Below are 24,892 nucleotides of genomic sequence, written 5' to 3'. Positions count from 1 at the left end.
GCAGGCAAGAACATGAGCAGAGTTACCAGGTTGGGGAACTCATGACATGTTTGGAAACTGGCTGGTTTGGGTGGCTGGGGAGAAGGGTGTGATCCAACAATGCGAAAGGAGGCTAGGCCCAAATGTAATGATGTAGAAGCTGCTAGTGGCTTTTGAGCAGGGAGAGGGGTGACATATTTGATTGTTGTATAAGGAGAATTCTGGGGACAGTGGGAGTGGTGGATGGCACCGGGAGGGGATTAGACACAGGAGCCCCAGTTCAGTCCTCGGACACAGTTGTGGGGAGAGGTGATGAGAGCTGTATTAGGTGGTCACTCTCTAAGGTGCATCCCGTGGTTCAGGGTTATTTCCTTAAAGAAGATAGCATCTTAGCTGGGTTGTGTCTGGAGGGCTTTCCAGCCCCAGCTCCTAACCCACCGGCCTTTGGCCTTTGCGTGGAGCCCACATGCTCCTCCTCCTGGGGCTCATGTGGTTTTCCTACCCCCAGCCTTAGTCAGATCCAGCGGTCAATGCCATAGGGCCTCCTGACTTCATATGTCAGGGGGCATGGGTTAGTTCTCTGTCCCTGCCAGTGGCTCTTCGTATGTTCCCAGTTTAACCTTCGATATTCAAATACTTAGCTCCAAATATGCGATATGCTTTTTAGACTTTAAATCAGAACTTGTAGTTTATATTATAAAGTTGTTTAGAACTTATGGGCATCAAGATTTTATTCTATTTCAAAATCTTTATTGGTTTTCTCAAAAGGAGTTGCTCTCTTAAGGTGGTTTCTCCAAGTAGTCAAATTTTAGGACAGAATTGTGTTTTTTCTTTTTCTTTTTTTTTAGAGAGGGGAGGGGGGAGGGGAGAGGCAGAGGGAGAGAAAGAATCTTAAGCAGGCTCCATGCTGAGTGTAGAGCCCGTTGTGGGGCTTGATCTTACCACCCTGACATCATCACCTGAGCCGAAATCAAGAGTCAGACGCTTAACTGACTGAGCCACCCAGGCACTCCCAGAATAGTTTTTTTGTTTTGTTTTTAGTATATTCTCCTGGGGCACCTGGCTGGCTCAGTTGGTAGAGCATGTGACTCTTGATCTTGTGGTCATGAGTTTGAGCCCCATGTTGAGGGTAGAGCTTATTTAAAAAAACCACAGGGGCACCTGGGTGGCTCAGTCGGTTAAGTGACCGCCTCTTGATTTTGGCTCAGGTTGTGATGTGGGTCGTGGGATGGAGCCCTGCATCTAGCTCCAGGCTCAGTGTGGAGTCTGCACCTCCCTCTCCCTCTGCTTCTCCCTGCTCTCGCTTTCAAATAAATAAATAAATAAAATCTTTAAACAACAACAACAGCAAAACCAAAACCAAACAAAAAACATATTCTCCAAAAAAGTTTGCATAGACTCCCCCAGAAGTTTATTGTGTTTATTTAAGTCAACTTAAAATTGAATAATATTCACCGACTGATGGGTTGGGATTGATTCATGAGTGCTATGAAGCTTTTTGAAGGAAAGATGCTGATTCATTCAACAACTGGAACACCTCCCACTTTCTAGGGTCTATTCTGGGAACAGAGGTAGAGCATGGGTCAGACAAGAACAAAAGTCCCTGTACTTTCGGAGGTTCCATTCTAGTGGGGCAGCAGACATTTCAAAAATTCGACAAAGAAAGAAGAAGTTCATGGTGTTCCAAGTGCTGTAAAACTTATGCAGGTGATGGGCTCAAGAGTGATGAGGAGAGGTGGGATAATAATCACCATTGATGGGTCATTTATTATTGTCTGTGTGCTTTATTTTTATTAACTCATTTTTTTTTTAATTGAAAGATAGTAGGCACACAATGTTACATTAGTTTCAGGTGTAGGACAGAGCGATTCAACAAGTCTGTATGCTTTGCCCTGCTCATCACAAACGCAGCTATAATCTGTCCCCATCCAACACGATTCCCCAGCCATTGACCGAATTCCCTGTGCTGTGCCTCTCATCCCGTATTGGGCCCCTAACCGGAAGCCTGAACCTCCCATCCGCCTCCACCCATTTTGCCCTTACCCCCACCCCCTCCGCTCTGGCAACCACCCGTTTGTAGTCGGTATTCATGGGTCTGTTTCTGCTTTTTGCTTGTTTGTTAATTTGTTTGTTTTGATTCCACATAAAGTGAAATCATGTAGGATTTTGCTTTCTCTGTCTTATTAACTAATCTTTAAGACAGCTATCCCATTTAGGTATCATTATTTTACCTGTTTTACAAATGAAGAAACTGAGGCACAGAGAAAACAAGTACTTCTCCAAGGACACCTAGTTCAGTAAGAGAAAGAGCTAGAATCTGGGTCCAGACGGTGGGTTTTGTCTTGCCTTGTCTTCTCCTTTTCTCTTTTTCCCTTCCCTTCCTTTCCCTTTGGTCACATTGTCCTCACCAAAATTTCCTTCCAAGACACACACACACCCTCCCAACAATTTAGGGGAGCAGGCGGCCCAGCGGCAACTGGTTTGGCCAGAAGGGGCTACGTCCTCCTTTTCTCTTAAACAACACAACGGAAAGAGAAACCAGTGTCGCCCAAGACCCTCATGTTTGAGCTTCCTTTGGGCCACACAGGTGGGTTCATTACTTTGTGTGGTTAATGATCTTTCCACAGGGCTTAGGTAAAGGAGAGCGGCTGCCTCCCTTTCTGCCGCGTAGCTAGGCCCCTGCCCCACCCCCGTGTGTGGAGGGACTGCTCTGTAATAACATCTCCTTCGTGTAGCACTTGACTGACCATCAGTCCGCCAACAATGGAAGAGCCCATGGAAAGCAGCTTGACGTGTTGGAGGAACGGGAAAGAGCCAGCGAGGCTGGGGCTGGTTGAACCAGCAGAAGAATGGAAATGGAAGGCGGGACAGGAGGTGAGGTCAGACGGGCTGGCGGCCTCCAGGCCACATGGGGCCTCCTGGGATTTTATTCTGTGCGAACGAGGCATTGAACATCCAGTAAGTCTAGAGCACTGGGTTGGGGGTCTGTAGAATATCGAGAAAAGTTTCAGAGACGGGCCTCACGCTTAGAGAACCTTACCTCTCGTATTAAAAATCTCAGGATGAAGGCTAAAACAGCGAACGGTGATGCATTTCTGGTTTTATTAATTTCTGGCTGGTCATAAAAGATATTTTTATGAATGACCTCACTCTGGCTCAGAGATATTTTCAGTAGAGGTGTGTCAGTTTCATTGTAATAAAGCATTTAGAATGAACTTCTGAGACTCACAGGCTCGCTGCGATAACTGGGAGACTTGGCGGAGATTTATAAATTTTACCCTGCACATGTTTATCTCCCGCTTGCATTAAGAGGTAAATTTGCCAGTTATCCCCAAGTTCTTTTTATTTTTTTATTTTTTTTTAAAGATTTTATTTATTTATTTGAGAGAGAGAATGAGAGAGAGAGCATGAGAGGGGTGAGGGTCAGAGGGAGAAGCAGACTCCCTGCTGAGCAGGGAGCCCGATGACGGACTCGATCCCGGGACTCCAGGATCATGACCCGAGCCGAAGGCAGTCGCTTAACCAACTGAGCCACCCAGGCGCCCCCCCAAGTTCTTTTTAAAGGAACATAAAACTGAAAGGTGTTTGTCTGTGTCTCTCGTTCCGGAGTGAAAGCACTCAGGTGCTTTGGGGTAAAACTCCAGAGAGGTCTGTTGTATACAAACTACTTGCTACAAATCATTTTAAAGGTTTCATCCTGCTTAAAGTATCTCACACGGTGATGTGTACGAGGGGGGCTTTACCATAGTCCCTTGAAGTTTGGAGATGTACTTGAGTCATTATTCTACTCAGTTCATGCATTTGTGAAGTTTTGAACCCTTCCATTCTGTATTATAGCTGTAGACATAATATAATCGCAGACTTGTTTTTTAGTTTTTTTTTTTTTAGATTTTATGTATTCTTTTGTCAGAGAAAGAGAGAGAGAGAGCGAACGCATAAACAGGGGGAAGTGGCAGGCAGAGAGAGAAGCAGACTCCCCGCTGAGCAGGGAGCCCCATGCGGAACTTGAACCCAGGACCCTGGGATCATGACCTGAGCTGAAGGCAGACGCTTAACCAACTGAGCCGCCCAGGCATCCCTGTTTTTTACTTTTTAAATGAATGATCTGGTTTATCTGAATGAGGAGGTTAAATAGATGTATTGATAAGGTATAAGCTGTGAATATAATCTATTAATATATAAATATTATATATATGCATACATAGAAATAAATTGATCTTTAAGAAGATCCTATGCCAAGGACTTTTTAATAAACTTTAATCACATTGGCATCAGAGGGTGTTTAAAGCAGCTTTTGATATTTTGGTATCAATAGGTCTTTTTTTTTTTTTAGAGAGAGAGAGAGGGAGAGAGAGAAAGCGAATGTGAGCAGGGTGGGGGTAGGAGCAAAGGGAGAGAGAGAGAATCCCAAGCAGGCTCCATGCCCAGTGCAGAGCCTGGCGTGGGGCTTGATCTCACGACCTTGAGATCATCCGAAATCAGGAGTCGGATGCCTAACTGAGCCACCCAGGCGCCCCACAGTCAATCTCTCTTGATAGAGAACAGTTAATTAGGATGTTGTCAAGGACCAGAACTAGAGGCATCTCTGAAGAATTTGATAAGTGATTAAGGTAAAGAGGATCCATCAGAGTAGTTTTGGGGTAGAGATGAAGGTAAACCCTCCTAGGGGGGCAGAGCCAGCTAATGAGAAGGTTCCCAGGGTGGTGGACACCATGTGGAACAGAGTGGGTCTTACGACGTTCTTATGATGTTAACAATATGAAAGCATACCTCTGTGCTGTCAGTTTTACTTTTAAGACACAAGTAAACACAATAAAACTCCTCTTTTTTTCAATGTCTTGCAAAGGCCCTAAAATATAATTTTCTAAAGTGAGGGCCCCTCTGTCGATGCAAAATGACTTGTCTCTGAAACCAGGATGTCACCTTCTCCTTTCCCAATACCAAACACGTGGGGAGCATATAAAGACTCTCAGTTTGCTGAATGTGGGCTGATCAGTAGTCTGTCCAAAGTAATCATCTTCTCAAGAATCTAGGGGTCCCTGGAGGTCCCTAAAGGCTTACCGATGTCTTCAAAGGGTGCAGTGCGGTCTGGTGGGATTTCATCTTCTTACCACCTGAGATTTCTGCTGCCTGTGTCCTCACAGCCCGGGGCGCTGAGGGGATGCTGGCTGGAAGGATAGGAAGCTGCCAGGCTTCTGCTTTGTTCCTTCCTGGAGGAGGTTGCTGTCTCTTAGCATTCTCCTTTGGTGGCTGCCAGGCTTCCTCCAAAGCTGTGTCAGGAACCGCCACCCCCCCCACCCCCCCCACCCCCGCCCCAACCAACTTTCCCTCCAGGGTGTAAGGCAAGTTTTCCTTTCACACCTTTGCAGCAAAAGATTATGATTACATCTCTGCCTTTCTAAGTAGTTTTCTCTCCCCCAGATTTTTCTGGAAACTAAAGTTCCCTTTAGGTATCCATTTATAGGACAATAGAGCTCAGGGCCTGCTCTTCTAAGGAACTTTATCTTCAGAAATTCCGGGCTCCCCCCCCCCCCGCCCCATCCCCACCATGCCACCCTTGAAAGTGACCTTCATGAGTCCTAGGGAGTTTTCGGACTCCTTCATGCTGGGAAAGCGGGGGAGAACTGTCTACATATTTGACCCCTTGGAGGGTTGATAGGATTCTCAAGACAAAATTTTATTTATCTACAGATATTCCCAGACCTTTGGCTCTTGCCTGTTTCGGTTGTGTTCTACGCACGGGAGGGGCATGCAGCTCCAAGCCCCCTGTCAGCGGAGGGGGCTGCACGCCCACCCCAGAGAGCTGTCAGCGTTTGCAGCCACTCCCACACCAATTCTCAGTTCCTTCCCTCTTTGACTTCAGACTGGTGCAGCTGTGCTTTATTCATCAAGTCACAGACCCGCCAGCTTCCCAGCTCAGTTTCCTAATCCTTCCTGCTTGCTTGGCGGTGGCCCGTGGTGGGAGGATGGAGCCGGGAAGAGCTGCTCCTGAGCAGCGTGGGATGGAGCGTGTGTGTGAGGGAGAGGTTGGGAGTGTGGAGGAGGGCACGGGTCCACGGCTGACACTTGCACAGTGCCAGGGGGAAGGCCACCGAAGAGGGGAAGCCAGGGCACAGGGATCACAAGGAAGTGCTGAAGACCGTCTGGTGCAGGTGAGGTGCAGGATGGTTTCACATTCGACAGTCTTGCGGTGAATCCCGTCCTCCTCTTGGAAGTCTTCTTGTCCCTGTCGGAGAGGGCGGGATGGGGACCGAGCTCTGTGCATTCTCTCTGCCAGTCTCGCCCAGGCCTGAAGTTGCTCATGGGCTGAAATGTACGGGCCTGCGGTTAGAGGGCGTTCCCCCCGTGCTGTGGGAAGAGCACTGTCCAGGCTGAACAATTCACCTTGGCCCTTTCCCTTAAATCTCTGCTTCTGGTCAACCAGCCAGACACTTCTGGACTCCTCCTGAGGCAGAAAAGGATGATACAGCTCCATGGGCACTGCCATCCTTCTGGAAAGAAATCCCAACTTTTCAGCTCACTGATTATGTATGCTGCAATCTCCCATTCCCCGTATTCACTCAGATCCTCAAGCCTGTTCCCCCCCAAATGCCCTAGCTTCTGATGGCCCATCCTTTCCCCATCGGTCCTTCTCCTTTGGTCTTGCCCAGCATGGGGAGACTTGGAAAGAAAGACTCCTAGCTTTGGAGTTAATACAGAATCTCTGGAGAGATGAACGATTGGTGGTCAGTGGGGGACTTTGTGACCAGCACAATTTGTCTGGGCTGATCACTTTACTTTCATCGGAGTCTGGTTATTAACTTGTTTAGAAAAGTAAGAAAGAGGCTTTAAGTTAGTAACCGTGAAGTGCTAATGTGGAGGAAAGAAATCAGTACTTGAGAAACCAGGTCTCTGAATGCTCCCAGACAGTGAGGGTTACACTAGCATCTTCTGCTCTTTCCTGTATCTTTACCGTTTTCCTCTTACGCTGCAGAAGGAGCATTCTAGAACACAATCTTTATGCCATATGCTCCTTCATTTTACTAAATGTTTACCGGTTCTACTTCAAGAGTTGGTAACTGGGTGGGGAATTGTTCCAAGCACTTGGTACGTTGTCTCATTTAATCCTTATATAGAGGTAGTGCTAACGTTATTTCTGTTTTGTGGAAGAGAAAACTGAGGTTCGGAGAGTAACCTTGCATGAACAAGCAATCTCAAATTCAACCCAGTAATCCGATCCCGAAGTCTGAGCTGTCAACCTTTTTAAAACTGGTTGTCATTTCTTTATTTCTTCTTCTTCTTTTTAATCAGACCATTTTAATTTATTGAACTTTGGCTTTGTCCGGGGATCAATGGAGCTTATAACCAAGCCCATCTTAGCAGAATGTCAGATTACCCTGCAGTTATTTCCTAGCTCATGAGTGTGGAGTCAGAATTGATGTCCTCAGCAACTGGGAGAATCTCCAGATTGGCTTCCTGACTCCGGAGTAAGTAGGGACTGTTCCGATGGAGAGAGCCTCGTGGCAGCCCCGGGTCTCACCACTTCCAGTACGACAGTCAGAAAATCTTTTGTGTCTTTGGAGAAGAGACTCACAGAGATTTAGACTACCCTCAGAGACTTGCAAGATTCAGGATGGAAATTTCTGTCTCATCCCCATTTAACTCTGAAGTACGACAGGTGCAGAATGACAGAGCATCGTGAGCTTATAGTGAAATAGTGAGTAACATCCCAGCTCCACATTTGGGTCTGCTCTTATTAGGATATATCCATACAGCCGTCGGCACAGTGACCCCCAACTGATAAATACATCTAGTTTGTAAACGTTTCCAAATACAAACTGGTATACGTAAAAAATTTCCACGTACAAAATACATACATACATATGCACACACATATATAGTAAGATTAAAACAAAATATGTGCAACCATGATCCAATTTAAGAATAACGTGTTATAGGAACGGCTTATAGCATCTTTGCGCTTTTCTTCCACGGCGTCCTCTTCTCTCTACGCAAGAGATAATGATTATCCTGAAATTTCTGTTACTCTTTCTCTTCGTTTTCTTTTGTCAGTTCACCAGATATGTGTTCATTCCTGTTTTGAACTTCATATGAGTGGAGTCATATGGCAAAACTGATTGTCATTTCTGCTGGATGCAGGTTTTGGCTTCGTTCACTATCATTGAGAATTTTACCTCTCTTGTACTTGAATGTTAAACAAAGTAGTCTCATCTGGATTATGATTTGCGAAACGTCCTTAAACCATACAACAATATCCCACCAAGCAGGTGAAGCAGAGACCTAACGACAGTGGTGTGGTCTTGATATTTAAAATGCAGGGTCAAGGGGCGCCTGGGTGGCTCAGTCGGTTAAGCGACTGCCTCCGGCTCAGGTCATGATCCTGGAGTCCCGGGATCGAGTCCCGCATCGGGCTCCCTGCTCGGCGGGGAGCCTGCTTCGCCCTCTGACCCTCCCCCCTCTCATGTGCTCTCTGTCTCTCTCATTCTCTCTGTCTCAAATAAATAAATAAAATCTTAAAAAAAGAAATAAAATAAAATGCAGGGTCAAGCTTCGCGCAGTTTCAGTATCGTAGCCAATGAGGTTTATCCGAGGCACGATTATTGCTAATTAAAATGCAGGGTCAGGGGATAGCCAACACATACCTTTATCGTTAACTTTTGCCTTTTATATGCATATAAATAGACATATAATTATATATTTATCCATATACGTCTAAGTGTATGTACGTTTATATTACATGTAAATATATACTTAACGCAAAGTTCTCTCTCATCCTTTTTACCTTGAAATCTTTTTCCAGAATTCATATTGCCACCTCTGTGTTTTGGTTGGTATATCACTGCCACCTTTTTCTTTTTAATCTTTCTGTTTTTGTTGTTGTTGTTTTTTAGAGAGAGAGAAAGAGAGAGTAAGAGCACGCGAGCACACGGTGGGGCGAGGGGCAGAAGGAGAGGGAGAGAGAGAATTTGAAGCCGACTCCACGCTGAGTGTGGAACCTGATGCGGGGCTTGATCTCACGACCCTGAGACCATGACCTCAGTCGAAACCAAGAGTCAGACACTTAACCGACTGAGCCACCCAGGCACCCAAGTCCTCTTGTGAATTTTTTTTTTTAATGTAGGCTCCATGCCCAGCATTTTAATCTTTTCTATCCTTCTGCTTTAGTGTGTGTTTTATAAGCAAGATAGAGTTAACGTTTGAATTTTAACTCAAGGTGAAGAGTATTTGTCTTTTAGGTATATTGAGCCATTAACTGTATTGCAGTAACTGATAACGTTTGTTCTCGTTTGGAACTTTTCTGATTATCTGGAAGGCCCTACAATATCAGCTTTTTATAAATCATTTGCCTTGTGCTGGAGTGGTGCAATGTGACCCTCAAGTGCTTACTCGCCAGTTTTTCAAATGAAAAATTAAGTCCCTTCTTTGGTGTTTTCTTTTTGACCTTGTAACTAGAACAACGGTTTGCAAACCTGATTATTCTATAGATTAGTGAGCCCGGAATTCTCCACCATCACAGAGAGAAAGAAAACCACAGCTGCTACCTTGCATTTCCTGGGAGGGAGCCAGTGTAGACGCGAGTCGGTAAGACAGCGCTGACTCGGACTAGAGGCGGTTGACAATGCTCCCGCTTGACCAGGCCTCAGAGCAGGGAAGGGGGTGGAGGGTGCACGGCAGTGGCCCCCATTTATCCTAAAGAGGCTACGTCAGTGTCATTTGGAAACTAGATATTTTGTTTTGTTTTTTTGTTCATACTGTGCAAGTATCTTGGATCCAGTATTCAGAGGCGGAAAAGTGAGGGACATTGGCATTGTTCTGAGTTCACCTGGCTCACAGAGCAGGCATCGCTCTCTGGCATTTCTGCCAAGAGGTTTCTAGATGTTACAAGCAAGCACCAGCTCTTTGGTCCAGGCCCAGCGTGTGTGGAGTGTCCTGCTGTTCTCTTGGGGGACAGTTTTGGTGGTTGTCACTCTCCTCTGCTGTTGTAAATCTTCCATGTTTTTCATGTGGAAGAGATTGATTTATGTTTGCAACTACTTATGCCAAATCAAGGAATAAAGACAAGAAAGAGACTGGAAGCTTCTTGTCACGGAAGCAAGTCTTCAGCTTGGGGAAGCCCACAAAGACAAGATCAGATGGAATTGGCTGGTGGCGTTAACTCCGCCTGTGTGACTAGTGATAAAAGGTTTCCTGTACAGAAAAGGTTTAATCTGATGATTTTTTCCCCTTCTTTCTTTTAAAAATGAGCATTTATATATCGCTTTGGCGCTATGAAAGAAACGAGGCTCAGAAAACTCCAAAATGTCTTTCCTTTTTTTTTTTTTTTTAAAGATTTTATTTGTTTATTTGAGAGAGAGAGTGAGCACAAGCAGGGGGAGCAGCAGAGGGAGAAGCAGGCTCCCCGCGGAGCAGGGAGCCCGATGCAGGGCTCGATCCCAGGACCCCGGGATCATGACCTGAGCTGAAGGCAGACGCTCAACCAACTGAGCCACCCTGGTGCCCCAAATGTCTTTATTTTCTTAAAATAATACCAGTTTCTTTTGTTCTGAGGTAGGTGACCGCTCCTTCTGAAGTGGCCAGAAGTAAGAAAGCCTGGATTCCTTAAAGTCCAACTCTATGTAGCTACACTTGTACTGAAAATGGCAAAGCAAATTTAGCCAGCTAATTTACATGTAATTTGAATAAACTATTTTAAATTTATATGGACTGAAACTGATGATTAGTTGATAAAGTCACATCGTGCATAATACCTTTTAATGTGTCTACACTTTTTTTTTTAAAGATTTTATTTATTTGACAGAGAGAGTGAGAGAGCACAGTAGAGGGAGAGGGAGAAGCAGGCTTCCTGCCAAGCAGGGAGCCTGATGTGGGGCTCGATCCCAGGACCCTGGGATCATGACCTGAGCCGAAGGCAGATGCTTAACCATCTGAGCCACCCAGGCGCCCCTGTCTACACTTTTTATATGACTTTAGATCTGAAAAAAAAGGAAGCTTTGTTGAAATAAGCATTACATTGCTTTCAATGATTCCCCCGCCCTCCACGTTCCTTTAAAATTTCTGGAAATTTATTAGTAGAAGAGGGAGGGATCATTTACATGCTAACAGAATGTGAATTGAAGTTATTTCTAAAGAGCAGTTTGATGTGAATTGGTGAGTTCACATAATTTCAGTGACTGGAAGTTTGCCTCCTCTGTTAGAACATAAATCTGTGTTGGCCAATCTGAGGGTCAAGAGTATGACCTATTCAGAAAATGCTTCTACTTTCAAGGAGAGGGATTTAGAGTACGTGCAATTGTCAGAGAGACTGTGAGTCCTTTTCTCTAAGCCCTGACCCTGGGTACTCAAAAGTTCTGAGGATTTAAGCATGTGCACTCAAATGAGTGAATGAAGTCTTCTGTAATGTTACTAACATATTTAATTTCCTGAGTAGGTGGGTCATTGTGCCAAGTTTGTCCTCATGCCAAACAAGATTATTCAGACATTTCAATTAAGATACTGCCTTCTCAAGTCACGAAAGTTGACATGATCACCATTTATACAATCAGTTTAAAAGAATTGGCATTTGTATTCTACTTGCTTATATTAAGTTTCACTGTGAATGTGTCTTTCCCATTATATTGTAACTTCTTTGAGTGTGGAGACGGTAAACGTCAGTTTTTATGTCCCAGTCTAATTCTCTGTGTAATGTGGATTTGGAAGTATAACGTAAGTATACTTAGAGGTATAGTTAATGCTAACCGGCTGCTGGTGGCAATTTCTTAAAGTCCCATTTGATAAAATAGTTAAACAAGGAGGCCATTAAAGAGCCTATGTAATAGGCCTTTGGTAGCCTATGTAAACAGATTAAATCCAGAGTCAACTAGATTTTCTTAAATCTAAGAAAATGGAACTCAAGAACAACCATCGTAACAGCTGAATAAATTTTCCCAAGTAAGGCAAAAATTTAAATTATAACCAATTAAGTAATTTCTTTGCTTTGCTTCCATGTCTTCTCTATAAATACTTCTGCTCTACCAGGAGACCCCCAACCCCTTTTTGGTTTTGGTAGTGCCCAGCTGGAATTGTTTGCTCAAATAAATTTTTAAAAATCTAATGTGTCTCGATTTATCTTTTTATGCATTTTAACATTGGCGAAAAGATGACTCAGGTCTGGTAAGGGCAAGATAAGTCTGATAACCTTAATATATTGCCAATGGTAGTGAAAATTGAAAAAAAATTTTTTTTGGAAAGCATCTTGTCAGTATGTATCGAAAAGACATCTAAATATTCACATAGTTTGATGTAGTAATTCTACCTTGAGGGCTATGTCTAAGGTAGTAATCCAAACTATAGAGAGCTATATGTAGGAAGCTATTCATTATACAATTTTTTTAAAGATTTTATTTATTTATTTGAGAGAGAGCGAGAGAGAGCATGAGTAGGGGGGAGGGGCAGAGCGAGAGGGAAAAGCAGACTCCCCGCTGAGCAGGGGACTCAATCCCAGGACCCTGGGACCATGACCTGAGCCGAGGGCAGACACTTAACCAACTGAGCCACCCAGGTGCCCTCATTATACAATTTTTAAGAAAGATCATCCTACTCTTGTTTTAGCTCAGGTTGTGATCTTAGGGTCCTGAGATCAAGGCCAACCCCCACCCACCGTGAGGCTCTGAGCTCAATTTGGAGTCTGCTTGAGATTTTCTCTCTCCCTCTCCCTCTGCCCCTCCCCCTGCTTGGAGTGCACTCGCTCTCTCTCTCTTTAAATCAATAAAATCTTAAAAAAAAAAGAAGGAAAGATTGTAAGTAACCTAAATATCATGAGTAGAGAGCAAGTTGTAGTTCTGCATACTGGATGAATACTATATAACTGTTCACATGTCTGTGATGGTTATGGAACCACATGGAAAATGTCTTATGCTACATAGTTTATGTGAAAGTGTGTGTGATATTTCATAGCAATACAAATCAGAACAAAAATCTCAAATCAGGTGCATAGGAAAAAATGGGAAAGATAACAATAAATACCAGGTACTGAATAATGACTATGTTTTGGGCAGAGTGCCAAGTACATATTCTCACTGAATTTTTATACACGGTCTTTGATGAACCCATTTTATGGATGAGGGAACTGAGCTTTGAGAGATTGGATAACCTTGCTCAGCCATGTTAAGTGATGGGCCCAGGTCTGGGCCCAGGTCTGTGGGACCCAAAATTTGTGCTTGAAACTGGTGATTCACAAAGTTGACTGCATCGTGGAACTTTAAATAACTAAATGAATTAATAAATGAATAAATACTGAATGGCTTAACCTCAGATCTGCTGGATCAGGATTACCAGCCAGACAGCCAGGAGCCTGTATTTCTAACACTCAAGGCAGGTACTGTGGCCAGTCCGTGGCCAGCATTTAGGACCCTCTGCAAATTCCAGTTGCTGTGTAAAAAATACACTGAATATTAATTTGTGAATATTAATAATGATTGAATATAGGTAATAAGATTAAGGGTGATTTTGTTTTTTTCCCCTCCATTTTTCAGATTTTCTTCAGGGAGAAATGATGTTTCTTAATAAACACTTAATAAACACTTAATGAGGACACTTAATGAGGACAGTGTTGAATAAAATACTTCATTTAAAGAGTCTCCCTTTGGGCGCCTGGGTGGCTCAGATGGTTAAGCGTCTGCCTTCGGCTCAGGTCATGATCCCAGGGTCCTGGGATCGAGTCCCACGTCGGGCTCCCGGCTCAGCGGGGAGCCTGCTTCTCCCTCTGAGCCTTGCCCCTCTCATGCTGTTTCTCTCTCGCTCTCTAAAAAATAAATAAAATCTTTAAAAAAAAAATAAAGAGTCTCCCTTTTTGGGGAGAGGATATTATATGGTGCTTTTTTTTTTTTAAGATTTTTTTTTTTTTTTTTTTTGCGAGAGAGAGAATGAGAGACAGAGAGCATGAGAGGGAGGAGGGTCAGAGGGAGAAGCAGACTCCCTGCCAAGCAGGGAACCCGATGTGGGACTCCATCCCGGGACTCCAGGATCATGACCCAAGCCGAAGGTAGTCGCCCAACCAACTGAGCCACCCAGGCGCCCCATATGGTGCTTCTTTTTAAAGGTCCATTCCGAGAGTGCATAAGTGAGAAAAATGGAATGCTGTTCCAAAGAGGCATAATTTTACAGGATACTACAAAATATATGATGATTACAGTTAACAGCACATATTAGATTTGTTTGCATTGTAACAGTGCCTTAGAAAATAAAACTAAAAAAGAAAATAAATAAATTGGATAATTAGACAAAGCCCCAGAGAAACTGGTCTGTTTAGCATTTTGACGAGCAAGAGAGAAGACTGTGATCATGGAATATTTTTGTTGTCAAGCAAAGGGAAAGGGTTCTTTTTCTCATAGTTGGGAGGAAGGGGTGTGAAATGAGATCATAATTTTACAGGAAATAATGGACTTTATTGTTGTGCATCTTTTTTTAATTGTTATGTTAATCCCCATACATTACATCATTAGTTTTAGATGTAGTGTTCCAGGATTCATTGTTTGTGCATAACACCCAGTGCTCCATGCAGAACGTGCCCTCCTCAATACCCACCACCAGGCTAGCCCATCCTCCCACCCCCCTCCCCTCTAGAACCCTCAGTTTGTTTTTCAGAGTCCATCATCTCTCATAGTTCGTCTACCCCTCCGATTTAATGGACTTTATTGTTAACGTGCAACCATGTGATAGTCACGTTGGGGAGGTCAACACAGGGCCTTTTTCATCGGTCCCTGTGACACCGAGAACTAACACTTTGGGTCACCCTGAGGCAGGAATAACAATGAGGAACCTTAAATAAGAGGAAAGCAATGCTGACAAGTTTCAGTTTTTTAGGAGGACAGAGGAAGATGTCAGAACCAGACAAGTCCTTTGTGCATATCCTAAAGAGTATTCAAAAAGTGATATTGATATTTTCGTATTTATTAGGAGACATGAAATGATCAAAACGTTTGCTTACATGAAGGAGGCCCCCGAGTAGCCTCAGCCTCCAGGGTGTAAGTTCAAGATCTTCTTCACTTTGCAGGTCTGGCCAGTCTTCAGAATTCCTGGGGTGCATTCGGAAGATCATAAATAATTGCATGAGTTTTAAGTCATGTATGGATTCATAAATGTATATTGTAAAGAATAAGTGCATATTGTATATATATATAAATATTTATTTTATTTTAGAGAGTGCATGTGCGAGCACATGAGTGGGGGTGGGGGGAGCAGAGAGAGAGAGAGAAGCAGACTCCCCACTGAGTGTGGAGCCCGATGTGGGGCTCCATCTCAGGAACCTGAGATCATGGCCTGAGCCAAAATCAAGAGTCAGGTGCTTAACCGAGTGCCATGGATCCCTGAAGTCATGAGAGAAGAAAATGAAGTCTGTCCTGTATTTTCAAGGGAGGAGACCACCATTAGCGCTTTGAAAGGTAGTGAACTGAACCAAAAGAAAAATCCTATTTTGGGGGCTGGATTAGGAAACAGTGGCCTCCAAAACTGCTCAGTAATCCAGGAGACCTCAATCCACTGATTAGGGGGGTTATTCGCCTCCAAACGCATGTGCTAAACAACGGATGGTGCACCTTGCTTTGTAAGCCCTTGAATGCTGAACCCAGGGTCCGTCCTTGCTGGGTTGTCAGAGGGAAATGTGCTCGCCGGATTTGTGAGTAAAAAGACATAGTAGCTCTATTTGGGGAAAAGCTCTGAATACACAGAAATGGATACTTCGAGGGATAAAGACCCAACATTAGAGTTCATGCCTTTATAGCTGATTTTAAAAATTAAAGCCACCTTTTTATTTTCTTTAATTTTTCTTTCTTTATTTAAAAAAACTGTTTATTTATTTGAGAGAGAGAGAGACCGAGCAAGGGGAGGGGCAGGGGGAGAGGAAGAGCCCAATGAGGGGCAGGATCCCAGGACCCCCAGATCACGACCCGAGCTGCAACCAAGAGTCGGGTGCTCAACCGACTGAGCCACCCAAGCGTCCATCACCTTTTTTTTTTTTTTTTTAAAGATTTTATTTATTTATTTGAGACAGAGAGAATGAGAGAGAGAGAGAGCACATAAGAGGGGGGAGGGTCAGAGGGAGAAGCAGACTCCCCGCTGAGCAGGGAGCCCGATGCGGGACTCGATCCAGGGACTCCGGGATCATGACCTGAGCCGAAGGCAGTCGCTCAACCAACTGAGCCACCCAGGCGCCCAGCGTCCATCACCTTTTAATTTGTTTAAAATTTGAGGACATCCTCCAGGCTTCCTGTAAGTAATTTTGAAGAAGTTCAATCACATCCAGTCTGTCTGCTGGGTGAATCCAGGTAATGTACTCTTGGTGGGAAGTCACGCCTGTGAGCTTTTGAGGGGAGACCTTTCCTGATGTTCTTGAGAAGAGGACTAAGAGGAGCTTTGGAAAAGATCTGATTCAGGTGTCAGATAGACTTTACAGATTACTGTGGTGATCTACTTATTTGTATTAAAACAAGCTTTCCCAGGCATGAGCTTATTTCTCTCATTTACGTACATTAGCTGGGCTGGTTTTCTCCTTCACTTCAGAGTATGAGAACAAGCAGGACGCTTGGATGACGACTTGACTGTCATTGTCCTTGCAGTGAGCAAGCATCCTCAACAGTCTTTAAGAACATCGCGTGATGAAGAAAAAATATGTATATTTCAAGGTTACTATAAATATTTTTCTTTGAAAATACTATTGCTGTGACATTTTGCATTGATATGTTTAATTTTGAAATACCCAGTACAATTAAAAGAGAGCGTGAGATTTTTACGTTTACCTAAAGGAGGATGGCTGTGAAATCTTGCCATGGTCAATCACAAGTGGGAAGGTCAACTTCCTCCATTTCATTCGCTAGCTTTAGGGTTGTGGTTTTGTTCCTGTGTGAACTGCCTCTGGAAGAGAAGATGTGAAGGTTATGCTCTTAAACAGGGTACAAATAGTCTAGAAACAGCTTTACAATATAGTTGAGTGGGTGGCTCAGTCGTTGAAGCATCTGCCTTCGGCTCAGGTCATGATCCTGGGGTCCTGGGATCAAGCCCTGCATCGGGCTCCTGGCTTAGCGGGGAGTCTTTGAGGTGTGTTCCAGTTGCACAGTTAATAAAGTCTGAAAACTCCATGTTATTTTTATTTCGTTACTAAAACAGTGTCCAGGAGACTGACATCTGCCTGTCCTTATTATGTCCCTCACTTTCTGTTTTTTACCTTAGTCCCTATATTAGGGTCTTATCTGGGAAGGAGGTAGATTATGGTCCCTTAACACCTTTTCCTGCCCTGTGTGGAGAGGCTTTGGGGATATGGCGAGCTGTCCACGTTGCTGTCTGGGTTGGGTGGACACAAGGCTTTGTTGGGTGACACACCGGAGTGTGGCGTCAAGAACCCTAGGAAGGTGGGGGTTCTCATCCCTGCTTTGAATTTGCCAGCTGTGGGGTCTTGGACGAGTCCCTGTTCTATTGGAGTATTAAAGGAAGTAAAAAAACTACAAGTGTAGCCATCTGTTCTTTTATCCTTTCCTGTTGGTTTACTTACTTTTTTGGTCCGTCTGCTTATTTATACCTTAACAGTGTCTCACTGGGTTCTGGGTCTGGCAAAGGATTGAATTCTTCATCCTTGGTTTCGAAGTATGAGGATTGAATGACAAGCTGTCGGTAGAGTAAAATTTGGCTAATTCCAGTTGTGGTTTTTGAGAAGCTCAAGGTAACTACGAAACTAGAAGTTACAAAAAAAAAAAAAAAAGAAAGAAAAGAAAAAAAATGAGACTAAGGAGTTTTTTTTCCCTGCTCCGGGTTCTGCTGATTCCCTGGCCCTCCTTTCATGATGCTAATCCAGTGTAGTGTAACGACTTTATTTTGCTTTTGAATTGTACGCAGAGGCTTGATTAGAGCCCTCCCTGGCTGGGTGCCCGTGTGCAGCCATATGGTACTTCACGGATAATGGCTTCATTTTCGTCTGTGTTGTAATAGGTAGGAACCTGTGCGAGCGGGTAGGAGAGCTTTTATACAAAGTACAGATGAAAGCATTGCACGATATTTGTTCATGCCAGACCACAGCAGACTTAATCTGTCCAGAAATTGTACTTCTCTTCCTACTGGACATCTCACCCATGACTCTGAAGACAGCTGAGGGTGACATTGCTTTCAGGGTCAGAGGTCCGAGCTTCAGCCCTTTCTGTGTTCCTGGCTGTGATGTCACAGGTGTTGGGCCGAGGTGGGGTGGGGGCTGCTGAGGGAGGCTGATAGGCAGGGAGGTCAAGATGGTGAGGTCTGGCCGTGCCCACTCCTAGCTGCTGGATTGTACCTGTCCCCCAGCACCCCGGGGCTCCTGGCAGACCCCCGTCCAGGCTCTGACTAGGGGGAAGGGGGCCTCTTGCTCTCTCAGGCTGCCTTCCCCTCCCCAGCTGCCAAGGCACCCCTACTCCTGTCCCTGTCAGGCTTGATGCCACCTTGTCTCGGGGGTCTGTTAGTGAGTAGGCTGGGGGTCTGGGTCACAGAGTTGGAGCTGAGGGTGTTAGATCCAGACGGAACCTCAGGATTCATTGTCTCTCAGCCTGCCCTTCGCTCAACAGGGAACAGAAGCGTGGAAAGATCTGATTTGTGTTAGCATCTCACAGCCTGGGTGTCCCGGAGCCAGGGGCGTCCCGGAGCTCTCAGCTTTGCCCTCCAGGACAGGATGCTCCTCAGACTCCCTTCCCTCCCTGTCAGGTTTCCAGGCTCTGGACGAAGGTGTCTTTACCATCCCCGGCTGACAGTGAAATGGCTTTTCCAATATGGGCCCAGGAGGGTCCGTTCCTGTGCCCTTGTGGAGATGGCAGATGCCACCGTGGCTCAGAACAAGGTTGAAAAAAGCTGTTATTTATTGCAGACTCAGAAGTAGCCCGTTTATATGTGTTGTTGTATTTAATCTGCATGGGAACCCAATGAGCTGCTGCTTCCCTCCACTTTCCAAGAGGCTGAAATTCAGAGAGGGTGAGTGTGTTACCCACTGTCACACGGATAGAGTGGCAGGGTTGAGGCTCTGACCTGCCCGACTCCACAGCCCAGATCTTCCCCTGGGGCCTCCCCCTGCCAGGGGGCACCTCTGCCCCCACACTCCCCTGCTTCCGACCTGGTCTCTTTGGTTCTCCTGGAACCTTCAGATGCTCTTCAGAGCTTCTTCAATCAATTTTTCTTTCCAATATAAATTTCACCATAATAATCTAGTAAGGGTCTTCTTTTTCTTTTAAGGTTTTATTTATTTATTAGAGAGAGAGAGAGAGAGAGCACAAGCAGGGGGAGGGGCAGAGGGAGAAGCAGGCCTCCCGCGGAGCAGGATCCCGGGACCCTGGGATCCTGACCTGAGCCGAAGGCAGACGCTTAACCGACTGAGCCACCTGGGTGCCCTTGCCCTCTTTCTTTTTAAAATTCTATTATCAGGAGACTGTGGCTGGCCAGAAGTAGATGCACAAAGCATGTACTCATAGTTGCCAAACCAGAGACAGCAGGGCCTAAAACATTTACTGTCCCTCAAGTGCATCTTGCTTCAGCAGGAATGAAAACTTGCTTGATGAGCAGGCCTTTCAATTCCAGTGACTTCTACAGCTTTGCTGGGGTTTTCCCCATCAGCGCCTCTAGACTGTAAACGCTCCAGGGCAAAGATTTTGGTCTTTGGCACATTTTAACAATCGTAAAGGGTGATGTACACCCTACATTAAAAGAGATGTAACAACAATACAGCCTTGTCCTTTAAACGCAGCCTCTGGTCTCGATCTTTTTCCCAGATATGCAGACGTGTATGGCCATGTACCTTGTAAAATCGGCTACCATGCTTTCCACGAGAAGTGGTTTTTAACAAGATACATTTTGCTGTGTTCTTGCGCACTTGAGAAGTCATGAAGTGTTAAAGTAGTTTGACAGTTTTATGTAATGGTTTTGTTTAGTTCATCCCCTGAACTGTTACCTACTTGAATATAATTTTGAGATTAAAACAATCTTATGATAAATTTAGACTTGCCAGAATAGGAGAATTTGTTTTTTTTTAATTTTTAAGAGTTTATTTTATTTATTTGGGGGAGAGAGAGAAAGCGAGCATGAGTGGGAGAGCGGGGGGAGGGTGGCGTGGAGAGGGAGAGGCAAGCTCCCCGCTGAGCGGGGAGCCCAGTTCCGGACTCAATCCCAGGACCCCGGGATCATGACCTGAGCTGAAGGCAGATGCTTAACCGACTGAGCCATCCCGGCACCCCCAGAATAGGAGAATTTAAACAGGCATACTGTCATAATAAACTTTATGTTTTTTTTCTGCATCATAAAGCTAATAAAATATTTTTTTATTATTCCCAGTATTTCCCCTATTTTAACATAATTTATTTCTCACCTATGTTCTACTTTAATTTAGACTATTTTATTCATTAGACTATTTTATTTTCCTAGCGGGGGGGGGGTCCTTGGGTAGTTTCTTTAGATACATTTCAGTTACATCTAATATGAAACCCACCCCCCCAGGAGAGTTAAATGAGTCTATGGCCATACAACCCTGAACGCGCCCGATCTTGTCTGAAGCTAAGCAGGGTTGGGCCTGGTTAGTACTTGGATGGGAGAGAGTTAAATGGAACCGTCAGTCATCTTGTTAATCTTCAACAGCTTCTCAAATAAACAACCACAGAAATATTATCCTGTGTGATTGTAAAAAAAAAAAAAAAGAAACAAATCCTTCTTGACCAACTAGTTAACAAAAACTCCATTTGTTTGACTTGTGGGATAAACTTCAGAGGGAAGCAAAGAGAGCAAAATGTACATATTTAAAAAATAACAGTATTTTAACCAACGGAGCATTTATTTCATGCATATTATGCAATACGCAGATACGAGACACTGTAGGAGAAAAGAAGGCACTATGCATTTGGCCCCGGCTCCTAGGGGCTCCTGGCTTCACCGGGAGAACATGGAATAGTCGACTGGCCCATGGTGAAGAGCCAAGCGTTTTTTGCTGGGCAAGCTCCATAGGCTCATGGAAGGGCATGGATTGGTAGAGCTAGAGTGTGGTCCTTACCTTGGACCTACTACGTGTGGGATCCCAAGTTGGCTTTCTACCTGGCCTGTACATCCAGGATGCCTTCCATGTCCCTTCACTCCTCATACGGCCTTGGGCCTGTGGACAGGGGGAGAAACGTGGTGGATCATCTTTGGCTCTTAGAGACTAAGGAGGCTGCCATCCAAGTTGAACAGGAGGGTCTGGGATCCCGCCAAGGTGTCAGCAGGTCCGTGGTGGATAGTCCGTGGTAGCCGGGACATTCTTTGCTACTTAGTATGCTTCGAAGATCTTGAGCTAATGATTCATGGAGGAGGTGGAGAGGCTGCGGATGAGAAAGAAAATCTAAGGTGGGAGAAGCAGCTTGCCTAAGGCCTCCAGCCTGGTAGGGAGTAGGGCAGGCCTTGGGGGCACCCAAAAGCCAATTCATCCCTCTCTACCCATGTGAAGCTTATTCTGGGGCTGGCAGAGGTCAGCCCCCAGCGTCTCCTAGCGTCCGTGTGTCAGTGAAATATGCTTGCGCTGGGCATCGAGGCGGCCTTAGAACGGAGGGGAGTCTATATGCTGTAGAGGGAAGCTGGTGCAGGTAACCACCTTTGTTTGCAAGTGCGTGGGTTGGAGGATGCCACCCCCTGGCCCCAGGCCTGTAGAGTCCGGAGCACTTGATTCCATTGCTGCTCTCCAAGCGGGGCTTGAGGTCTCAACCTAGGGGCACATTAAGGAGTTTGGAAAATTGGGAGGGATTTTGAGCCTGCCTTTGGTGGAGAGGGAAGCAAGCAGAGGAGTTTAGATTTGACGCCGTAAGCGATGGCAAACTGCTCTGGGTGTGATAAGAGCAGTGTTTGGGGACGATTCGTCTGGCCATAGGAGGGGGTAATGCTGGGGAGAGGGTAGAAGCAGCAACAGGTCAGTTGGGTGGGAGCTGAAAATGGACATCATTTCTCAGTCACTGAACCCTTTGGGTAGTCTTTGGCTTCCTCCTCTTCTGTTCCCTGTTTGTCTAACCTGGAAGTTCTCCATTTTTAGTACACAGCAGACTCACCCAGGGAGCATTATTAGAAATGCATATTCCTGGGCTCCCCTACCTCCTGGGACTCCAGGAGTGGGACTGGGAATCTGCATTTTTTTTTTTTTTATCCCAGACGATTCTAGTGCGGTGGAACCAAAGACCACCTTTGAGAAAACTGACCCAGTTGGTCGATGTTAGGTTCTCAGTTTTCGTTCTTATTTTGCTTTTGCATTCAGGCCCTCGGCTGCTCCCTCTGGCCTTGCCCCTCACTGTTCCGCTCAGGGAGCCGGTGCCCATCGGAAGGGCTTGCTCACTTAGCCCAGGGCAGGCCTCGGCGTCCGTCTCATTCCTCAGGCTCGGACGCCTCCCTGTCCCCATCAGCGGCCTTGGGGGGCACAGCTCTTCACTCTTCCTGCGAGACCTTCTGTCCTGGCCTCCCCAGCTGAGTAATGGGGGCCTCCCTTCCACTTCTGTGGCCTCTATTATTTACGCTATGTAATTACGATGAAGGGTAAACGACCAGCTTGTCCAAAGAGCAAGGGCTTTGAATCAGGCCATCTCGTGACCCTAAGCAGGTCACTTCACCCCCCTCAAGTCCACATTTCCTGGCTGCACCACCCGCCCCCACCCATTTTGGGGGCGGGGTGTAAATGAGATGCTGCCCGGGAAGGGACTTCGCTCAGTGCTTAGTACTTAGCGTATGTTAGGTAAGTGTTCTTTCGCTTGCTTTTCCGGAAGCGTCCTGAATCCCCAGCTGGACCAAAAGACCCTCAAAAGAAAAAGATTGTGCCTTACCTTCCTCTCTAGTCTCAGCGTGGAGCTGACTGCTCAGTACGTAATAGTAATGCAAAAAGTAGTAATAGTAGTGAGAGTGGGAGTCATAGCAAGAGCAAATTTAGAGAGTACTTATGCTCTGCCAGGCTTCACATATAGCGTTACTCTTTTAATCTTCTCAACAAAGGTAGGTGCTAATAATAACTCCAGATGAGGAAGCAGGGACACGGAGTGAGTGAGTAACCTGCTCAAGGTCACTCAGCTGCTAGGTAGCAAAGCCGGTGTGTGAACTCGGAACGTTTGGCTGCCACCTTTGTATTCTTATAGCACTCGAATGAGAAAAAAAGCCCATTTTATTAATGGGAAAACTGTTAATCATATACTACAGAAATAGAGGGAATGTTATCCTGAATTCCCATTTATGCAGCCTCAGTGATAATCAGCGCATGGCCCGTCCTGATTCGTCTGTACCACCACCTACCCCTCTGTCTCCACTTTAAATGATCTTGAAGCAAATCCCAGACATCATGTGATTTCATTGTAAATACATATATACATATGGCTCTAAAAGATGCCTTTTTTTAGTATAATCGCAATGCCATTATCATACTTAAAAATATTATCAGTTGTTCCTTAATATCAACTATCCAGTTTGTGTTTAAATGTCTGCAATTGGTTGCATTAACTTTTTTTTTTTTTTTTTTTAGAGAAAGTGGGGGTTAGAGGGAGAGAGGGGGAGAGGCAAAGGGAGAGGGAGAGAGAGAATCTTAAGCAGGCTCCACGCCCAGCGAGGAGCCCGATGTGGGACTGCATCTCACGACCTTGAGATCATGACCTGAGCGGAGACCAAGAGCTTAACCGACTGAGCCACCCAGGCGCCCCACATAAACCTTCTTTACAGTTCATTTGTTCAATGAGGATCCAAACAAAGAGCTTATTTTTAGTAATGATTTTTAAAGCGGGGTACCTGAAAACTTGTCCTTCTTGGACTTCATTCAGCACATATTTATCGCATGTCTGCATTTTGCAAAGATATTTCCAAGGAACTGTCAGCTGGCGTGGTAACTGACTGGATTCAGAAAATGGCTGGTGGTATTGGCTCATTTTGCCCCCAAGGTTATAAGCGTGGATGAGTAATGCTAGAGTAGAGCTCTTGACAGAGATAGGGAAGGTGGAAGGAAGAAACAGCCCCAGGAAAATACGATGGGTTTGGCTTGTGGTTAGTATTTAGAATCTAAAGTCATATTCTGTCCTACATGGGTATTTTCTGCATTCCACTCTTCATCTCTCCCTTTGCACTTGATCCATCTTTTATTGGCAATTGGGAAGTAATTATGTTGGCTTTTTTTCCCTTCCCCTTTAAAAAATTGATAGAAATTTGGGGGATGTGCTAAACAACAGGATCTTTTTGTAAAATTAATAGACGTGGTGGGGTCAATCCATAGACATCAGTGGCATAATCCCAGTGGTGACAGATTTAAGTTTCTAGATATATGCTTTCATTGTTCGATCTGGCCCTAACATCCTGGAAAATGCCTTGTCAAATGAGCAAGCATTCAGAGAACGGGAAAGATGAAAGTCTATGAAATATTTCTGTTTGCTTTGAAATTACTCATCTTTTTGTTTTGGGGACCTTGCTAACTTCAAAGTAAAGTGTTGTGATTTACCTCGAGTTTGACAGGAATTTTTTTCTGTTATTTAACCAAGACCACACTTTAAAAACTCGACGCGGAGTCATACGCATGCTATAAAAATCTGCTGAAACCATACGAGTTTCATCAAGTAGATTTAAGTTGAAACAGGCAAACGAGAGAGCAATTTGACTTTGGTGCCAGCCAGGAGATTAGAACAGCAATTTGCTTATTTCGGCTTTTTCAAATAGCATTTATAAAGTTGACTAATTTCCTCCACAGATATTTTGCCAGCTAGCACCGAGAAACAAGAGATTTTAGAAATAAACTTTTTTTTTTTTCAATATTTAAACAGAATTTTCTTCTTTTTTTAGGTCTTTTTTTTTTTATTCTTATGTTAATCCCCATACATTACATCATTAGTTCTAGATGAAGTGTTCCATGATTCATTGTTCGTGCACAACACCCAGTGCTCCATGCAGAACGTGCCCTCCTCAACACCCA

At 44.8% G+C, this 24,892-nt stretch overlaps 1 long non-coding RNA gene and 1 pseudogene across 1 annotated transcript; both read left to right on the top strand.

Moving 5' to 3' along the window:
- The first annotated feature begins 5,284 nt into the window (after positions 1-5,284).
- On the top strand, positions 5,285-12,070 carry LOC145717643 (uncharacterized). Its single transcript, XR_014140986.1, has 2 exons — positions 5,285-8,314; positions 8,538-12,070. It is a non-coding gene; the product is annotated as an uncharacterized LOC145717643 (long non-coding RNA).
- On the top strand, positions 8,526-8,657 carry LOC115943482 (U4 spliceosomal RNA; annotated as a pseudogene).
- Positions 12,071-24,892: the final 12,822 nt, after the last annotated feature.

Source organism: Leptonychotes weddellii, chromosome 2 (genome assembly GCF_054177405.1).
Source record: "Leptonychotes weddellii isolate Sample4059 chromosome 2, ASM5417740v2, whole genome shotgun sequence".
In the NCBI taxonomy this organism is placed as follows: domain Eukaryota; kingdom Metazoa; phylum Chordata; class Mammalia; order Carnivora; family Phocidae; genus Leptonychotes; species Leptonychotes weddellii.
Note: the sequence above shows the minus strand (reverse complement) of the source record. Positions and strands in the feature narration are given on the sequence as shown.